General features: G+C 38.2%; 1 long non-coding RNA gene and 1 pseudogene across 1 annotated transcript; one reads left to right on the top strand and one right to left on the bottom strand.

Moving 5' to 3' along the window:
- The first annotated feature begins 354 nt into the window (after positions 1–354).
- Positions 355–1,627, top strand: LOC120016031. The gene is made up of 3 exons (XR_005471890.1): positions 355–486; positions 616–706; positions 1,330–1,627. It is a non-coding gene; the product is annotated as an uncharacterized LOC120016031 (long non-coding RNA).
- A 5,816-nt stretch (positions 1,628–7,443) lies between these two features.
- On the bottom strand, positions 7,444–7,543 carry LOC119980162 (annotated as a pseudogene).
- Between the last annotated feature and the right edge of the window lie 436 nt (positions 7,544–7,979).

The raw sequence follows: 7,979 nt of genomic DNA, 5'->3' as shown, positions 1-7,979 counted from the left end.
CAGTTTGTAAGGGACAAGATTGAGGAAGGTGTGATAACTCTTGTGTTCTACAGAAGTGAAGAGCAATGGGCTGATATTTTGACAAAGGCTCTACCAAGGGAGAAATTTTGCTATCTCAGAGCTATGATGGGGGTTGTGCCAAAATCGCAAGTCAGAGGGAGTGTTGAGTGACTTGTAATTTAGTGCTTAAGCTTCTTTAATATATGTCTCTATTTTGTCCTTTATGTTTAGGGTTATTTTAGTCAGTTTATATTTAGTTATCCTTAGGGTTGTTGTTAAGTCTAGCTTTGCGCCGTCTGTAGAACTTGGAACAATATATTTTGCTTTGAATGAAACCCTATGTTGCTGTGTATTCCAGTTTCTGAGGGAGTATGCTTAACATTCAGATTGTCCAAGCTTATTGTTCTGTTCTTTAGATCCATCACTCTGTCTCCCACACGTGTTCAAAGATGCTCTCTCGCTTCTCTCTTTTTCCTCTTCAGGAAGGTCTCTTTTTCCTCTGCTTCTTCCGTTTCTCAATAACCCTCTCTCTACTTCATGGGTTTACAATCTTGGTGGGTTTCCGATGGAGATTAATCGATCTTTTGTCTCGGTTTTGTCTCATGGATCTCGCAGCTTCGTCAATCCATGGAACCACAAGGGATGCATTTGGACTGAAGATAGTGAATATGATTTTATACATCAACCATAGTCCCGAATTTATGATGTGAGTCAGTTTATGTTTTATTGTTCTCTTCTCCCTTTTAGTCCCAAGCTACAGAAAAAGAAAAACTCAAACTTTGAAAGTAACAGACCCTATAGAGCGAAAGCGGAAAAGAAACATAAGGGAACAGCTGTAAAAAAAATAACAGTATGGATATAAGGAGAGAAATTTGTGATTTCATAGATGGTGAAAAAATCAGAGTTGAGTTCCATCAAGGATATCATCTTTTTTGGGATTTTAAAATTTTTTGAGAGCGTGAAACGCGATGAAAAGAGTGGAAGTTGTGAATTTAATTGGCTAATTGAGTTGAAAAGTATTAGGACTTCATGAAGGACATTGTGAAAAGTGTGAGACTTCAGGAAATTGTGAATTTAGTTGACTAATTGAGTTCATCAAGGACATCATTCTCTTGCAATCTGAATTAAAAATAGTGGAAATTAAGTGTAAACAATGCACGCCAATGTTTATTTAGGTGCGATTGTCATATATTGTTCTCATAAGTCGTTCTATTTGTTTATAAATTTGCTCTCCCTGTTTTTGTGCATTTGGACATGATTATCTTTTGAGGAGGGTATTTAAATTGAAGAATAATTAGTATGTATAATTCAGTAATTGGTGTTATCCAGTTAATATGGACTATGCACTGATAAAGGTCAGCAGCAGCCAATATGGTCAACAGTCAGGGGGTTGGTGGTTGGCAATGCAGGGATGTAGAAATAGGTGGTGGACGTCTTTTGGAATGTGTTTTTTTTCCTCTTATGAGATCCTAGGCAGTTACAGTTTAAGATGCTATCATGTTGTTGTATTGGTTTTGATGTCTTGAATTGGGTGATGAGAATGGTAATAGGTTAGAGATTATTTTATGCATTTTGTCGATATTTGTAATCAGTTCAATTGGTTAGAGTTGAGCCCCTATCATTTGTTTCAAATTAAATGTGGCAACCTTTCTAATCACGATTTACTTTTGGAACCTTTAGTATTTTAGTGGTATACTTTTAAGCTATGCTCTGGTAAGTAATCAGGATTATATGCTTAATTGTTTATTAATTATTATGGTTTATTTTCAACACAACCATTGCTTGATACCAAAGCCTTTACATCACCTCTGACTCTGAATTTCATGCCAAAGCTACTGTATCAGCACTCTAAAAACATAAGCAGAGGCTTGATATTTTAGGGGGCACATGAATAATTTGAACCAAATGTTTTTCAACCATCACATGCACAACACAAAACGCAGAAGCCTGTCTTATCTACTGCAACATACCACACAATCCGTCACAGCAACCTCAAAGGTGGATTTGGGCTAGGGCTGCATACGAACCCAGCCTTAGTCAAACTATTTGGGCTCGAGCTCGATTAGGCTTGGCTTGAATTAGTTTAGCTTCAAGCTTGAACATAGGGTTAAGCTTGATTAAATAATTGATCTCGAATTTGAGAATGCATATATTCGGCTCATGAGCCGAGCTCGAAAATATATTTTCAATATATATTATATTATGTTATTTTCAACAATTTTTTAGAAAATATATAAAAAATGTGAAAGTTCGGCTCGAGCTCGAATTTGAGAACTAATGGGTAAGGAGAATCGAGCTTGAGCTTGAACAAGATTTTTAGGTTCAAATGAGCTCGAGCTCGAGCTCAGACCTTTGCAAGCAAGCCGAGGTTGAGCATGCATGTGTTTGGCTAGTATTATTGATAATGTTATTACAAAATCAAACCCCTAGGGCTGTGGTACTAATCTTTGTAACTGCACTAGCAAAAGTAAAATGATAGACAATTTTGAAAAATACAAAGGTGTTGGAGACTGATCTGCTGTATAATTGTGTTTTGAAGGCATACTACGGCACAATCTGGGTATCCGAATGGTAGACCAAGTCCATGACCAAGAGAGGTATTGTTTTCAAGCAATGGCTGACGAAATCGTTTCAACCGCTTCAGGTTGCCACTTTGCCTTCTGAACACAAAAGCATTAATCCTTCATTGTTTTTTGAGCAAGTCATTCTGACCTCCAATTGCAGATATTTGACCAAGGTCTCAACCTCACTTAAGGTTTTGGCATTGTCCCGGACAATCAACTTTCCTTCAAGACATAAAATCCTTTCAACTTCTGCAATTACAGCCACCAAGTTGCACATAGGCAAAGAAATTTGTCACCAAAATAGCCTCAGTTTTAGTAGAACGTTTACATTGATTTTCATTGTTAACTTAAAAGCTGTGGATAAAAGGCTGTCATAAGTTGTTGAAAATTATATTATACTTATTATTAAAATAAATTATTGTATAAAATAATTTTTCATTTAATTGGAGCTTGTAATTTGTCAATGGTACCACTGACATAGAGCCAGCGGTAATGTTGGCTTAATCAATATGTTTGGTGGAGCGGGATCACCCCAAATAGAGGCAATAAATTGGAGAAGCACCTTCTACGTCTTTTTAAGAACTTTGTTTTTTTGTATAAAAAAGTAAAAAAGGCAAATTAATCCATTCAATCAATCTAATTAGTTTTGATTGATTGAATGCCCCATTACTCAGAGATTTTTATGAGTCTGTGGACAAAGTGATTTACGCCATTTATGCAATTACTAATTAACTTCATCTTGAGTATTCACTGGACTTTAAGATCCAATCAGTAGACACAAGGAGTATCATCATCAATCAATTTATGTATATAAAACAGACGTTCGAAGATGTCTTCCCCGTGAATTTCGGAAAAGAGGAAAGAGATGAAGAAAAGGCTTCATTGTGAAATACGGAAAATAACAAAGAGAGAAAATTATCTCGGATGAAATCCTGAACGTCTCTTCTTCTCTTTCCACATTTCTTCTGCCTGTTATTCCCTCACGATTCTAAATGCATCTAAAACAAAATTACAAAATTCAAGAGTGTTTAATGATCATCTCATCCTGGACATCTCTTCTTCTTTTCCGACGTTTCAAATCCAAATCAGGATGTGCACCTACTTTCGGGAGTCGTACATTTGGAAAGATGTGTGCATCAATTTTTTCTTCAGCAATTTCAATTCATGCATCTACTGGGTGGGTTCATGGGGTTATCTCCACATCCCTCTCAAGCGGATCATTGTTCTCCTAACAGTTCATCCGTTTCATCAGCAAAATCTAATGGTATAACTCCCTAAAGCAGGAGTTCCAATCCAATTTAGGTATGGATGTTTTCTCTAAAATCTCCCTTTGGTACCTTCATATATTTTAAACGGAGTCCTTGCTAGCGCTTTGTTTCTCTTCTGTCTCATTCTCATATCTTACGATCAAATTCCCACATGAGATGTATTTTTAAATGGTAATTTTTCCTGAATTTTTTTCCTCTTCCTTTTTGTTTTACTTTCATCCTTATGAAGCAGATTGATTTTGCAACAGGCCCTTTTCTTTCGAAGCTACGGATTTGGATCGTCGATTCACATCAGGTATCTCGGGTGGTCTTTGATTTGCTGCGGGTGTTTATCTTGGTCTCTGATTTGGTTCTTTAGACAAAAAACAGTTGAATTCCCTCAGGGGACTGGGCAACAACACAATAAGAAGAACAAAGAAGGCGGGTGATTCTCTCCTCTTGCGATCACATTGAAACTGTATTTTTTGGGTGAGTATTTGTCTCATTCTCTGCTTGGTTTTTTTGTCACCTCTATTTTAAAAATCCTTCGTGAAATAGTTTGATTTTGCAATGGGTCTTTGGTGTTGTCTGTCATTTGCTCGGAACTGGGATCGTCGATCTCCAACGGCGTTTGTCGTGGTCTCGGTTTGCTGCAGGAATTTAGAGGTGGAATCTTAATTGAACTCTTTTCAATTCAATTGTTTTTGCATGCACCTGCTGCTTGATGATAATCATAAGTGCTTTATACAGGTAAACTATTCGTGACAAGGTTATTCCCCATGCAGTGTCGTTTAGCACTGATGAAGCTACATGTATGATTGGACCTCTATTTTGAGGTTCCAATGTCCTTTAATTAGGATGTTCTAGCACTTAGCTAATGTATTTGATTGCATTTTAGCTTAGTTTTACAGTTACAAATGTTTCTCCTTGGTTTTGTAGGAATCGGACCTTGTTCGGGCAAGTTGGAGCACTTTTTGGGCACTTTTTGTTGTGAGGTGTCGGGACACCTCTCAATGTGTCCGGACACTTACTGTCCGGACACTCAAATTAGGTGTCCGGACACTTCCTTTGAAAAATGAGACAGAGCCTATAACGAAGACTTGATGAAGCCCAGGTGTCCGGACACCTTAAGAAGCTGTCCAGACACCTAACGCGGATCTAAAATTTTCAGCACCAAAATTTCAAGGGCATTTGGGGTAAATCATGTCTGTAACCAATGGGGAACGATTTTATAAGGGTAGTTAGGTATTTTCAATTGTAAAAAGAGGGGAAAACCCTAAGATTGGGGTTTCTTTCTCATTCATTGATGGACTACACAACATCTAGCCTCCATAGTTTTTCTCTGTTTTTCTCTCTCTAGGGTTTTACTTAGTTCTTGTGATCTTGATTGTAAACATTGATTTTCATCTATAAAATTGATGTTTATTCTCATTATAATGAGTGGCTAAGTTCCCTTTCTAGTTTCTAGTCCCGAACGGTGGGTGCAAGGTTTCGATTACTCAAGGTATGTTTAAAGAATCGTAGCTTCAATGTTTCTCTTTTAATTTCGTGATAGTTGTGTGATTGGATACATGAGAATGACATATTTGATTGTATTCTTGGATTGTCTAGTCTAGGGATTGCATCTAATGTGTTTGATTGAGAATTGTTAAATCCATTGCATGATTTCCTTAATTAATTGAGTTTTCCATTGCATAGCTATTAATTATGTGTATTGATGATGGGGTTTTGGGTTAATTTAGGAATGTGCATGGGAGAGTTATGGTTAATTGATCTTTGAGTGTGAAACTAGGGTGTTAGCCAAGCCGAGCCCCAAGGGGGAACATTAATCCATAATATTAGGTGCTTATCCCTTTGTGTTCATCGTAGATTAAGAGACTCGATGGCCTACATGGATGAATTGAAGTCTTATATCTTAATTCTCTTTGCATATGCATGATTGATAGTATCACACAATGCATTGTGTATGGTTGTGTGTGTTTGCAATGATACCTTGAGTATGAGAACCGAGTAGCCACCGGGACAAATTAAAGACTAGGTTTTTAATTAATTGTTCTAAATCCAATTCGTGCTTACTTTGATTACAACATCGTTCATGCTACCGAGTCATTTGGCCCATTTCATTTACTTGCTTTTATTTGATATTCATTGCGTTTATTAGTGTTAGCAAATCATTTGCATATCATTCACTTCAAATTTGCATTGCTTCTTCGTGGATCGATACCGGACTCACTGGTTTATTACTTGCCGATACCCTACACTTGGGGTAAGTACACACACACACTTTGGTGTCGGTCAAGTTTTTGGTGCCGTTGCCGGGGAAGCGAGTGTCAAAGAAGGAGCTGGGTGGCTTGTAGATGCTAGCTTTATGCTATTAAACACCATCAAATAAGGAAGGAGCACGATCACGCTTCAAGGGTAACTTCGTTCCTCCCTTTTACTTGCTTTCTAGTGTAGTTGATTTAGTGTAGTTGCTGAAAAGAGTGAAAAAAAAAAATTTGTGAGGAGAACTTGGCGGATGGGGCTAACTTAGATTCCTATGGGCGATGGATGCCACCTTGTTTGTTGCTTGGTAGTACTACGTTGTTTGAGAGAGCTTTGCGCATTTTTATTTTTATCACTACTTGCTACATCTTGGTGTGTTATTGTTCCTAAGGTTGATTGTTGCTCTATTCCGATCCTTGCTCTTGTTCTTGCTTAATATTGTTCTTGGTTGTTCATTAATTGAAAAAGAAAAATCTTGTGTTACTTGACGTGGTTGATTGCTACTTTTGTGTGCTACTTGCTATTGTTCCTTGCCATCATGTCTCAACCTAGAGATAATGTTAGTGGGCATGGGTCTAATAGAGATGGGATAGGTGGTGATATAAATGTGAGTGATGCGGGGAGTGTACGTGGGGGTGATATGAATCTTGATGCACTGCGTCGTCTTTTGCAACATGTGAATATTGATGAGTTGATGAATCCGGTGCAAGGGCAGGATGTCCAAATTGGCAATGCCCAAAATTTGCAAAATGTTCAAGTTGAGCATGCTTTGCAAAATGCACCTCAACCACTTCAACAAGACAATGCGGCGCAATTTGCCCCACAAAATGTCTACCCACCTCCCAATATGCCTCCCGCATACCATATGCCTCCCCCATATAACTATGTGCATCCCATGTATTACAATATGCCTCAAATGCCACAAGTGCCACAATATGCTCCTTTTGGGCAAAACCTTCTTGCACCTCCTCCTATGGAGTACATTCATGCCCAAGCCCAAGAGCATCGCACTTTGAGGGAGCTTACGCATCCCGCAAGGCAAACTCAACATTCTTGCATCATCATGCCACCGAACCAACAAAATGTGAGCCTTAAACCATCCATGTTCCAAATGATTCCCAAATTCCATGGAATGGAATTGGAACGACCATATTCACATGTGCGTGATTTTGAATCGGTGTGTACTACTTTTGGTGATGTCACATGCTCACAAGAAATTTTGAGACTCAAACGTTTTCCATTCTCTTTGAAGGATCATGCAAAACAATGGTTTGAGAACTTGCGCCCCCAATCCATTGCGACTTGGGCGGCAATGCAAGAAGAATTTCTCAACAAATATTTTCCTTCTCACCGTACCATCTCTTACCAAACACAAATCATGAATTTTCATTGCAAAGAACATGAAACATTCTTCCAAGCTTGGGAGAGGTTTAAGGATTTGTTGTTTATGTGCCCTCACCATGGATTTCAAAAATTTCAAATTGTGAATTTCTTCCACAAATCTTTGACTCCATCTTTGAAGAAATTGGTTTCCACTATGACTCAAGGTGATTTTTTGAATAGGGATGCCAATGAAGCATTCACTTTCTTTGATGGGTTGGCGGAGGAATCCCGATCTTGGGAAGCTCCTCCACTAACCCGACATGATGTTGTGCCAAGCTCTAGTGGCAAGTTTGTGTTGAATGAAAATGATGATGTGCATGCTAAACTTGCTTTGTTGTCCAAGAAATTAGAGTCCCTAGAGTCCCTAAAGGCCCCTATAAATGTGGTTGGTGTTGATGGACAAGTTGCTTGTACTTTGTGTGAAAGTAGGGAACATAGGACGGATGAGTGTAATGCTCTATCGGCTTGTAAGGAAGTCCTATTTGGGCAAGGTTACAATGAGAACAATTCTCAAAACTTT

The sequence above is a fragment of the Tripterygium wilfordii genome, chromosome 15 (assembly GCF_013401445.1).
Source record: "Tripterygium wilfordii isolate XIE 37 chromosome 15, ASM1340144v1, whole genome shotgun sequence".
NCBI lineage: Eukaryota > Viridiplantae > Streptophyta > Magnoliopsida > Celastrales > Celastraceae > Tripterygium > Tripterygium wilfordii.
The sequence above is the reverse complement of the archived record's forward strand: the minus strand, read 5'-3'. Positions and strand labels throughout refer to the sequence as shown.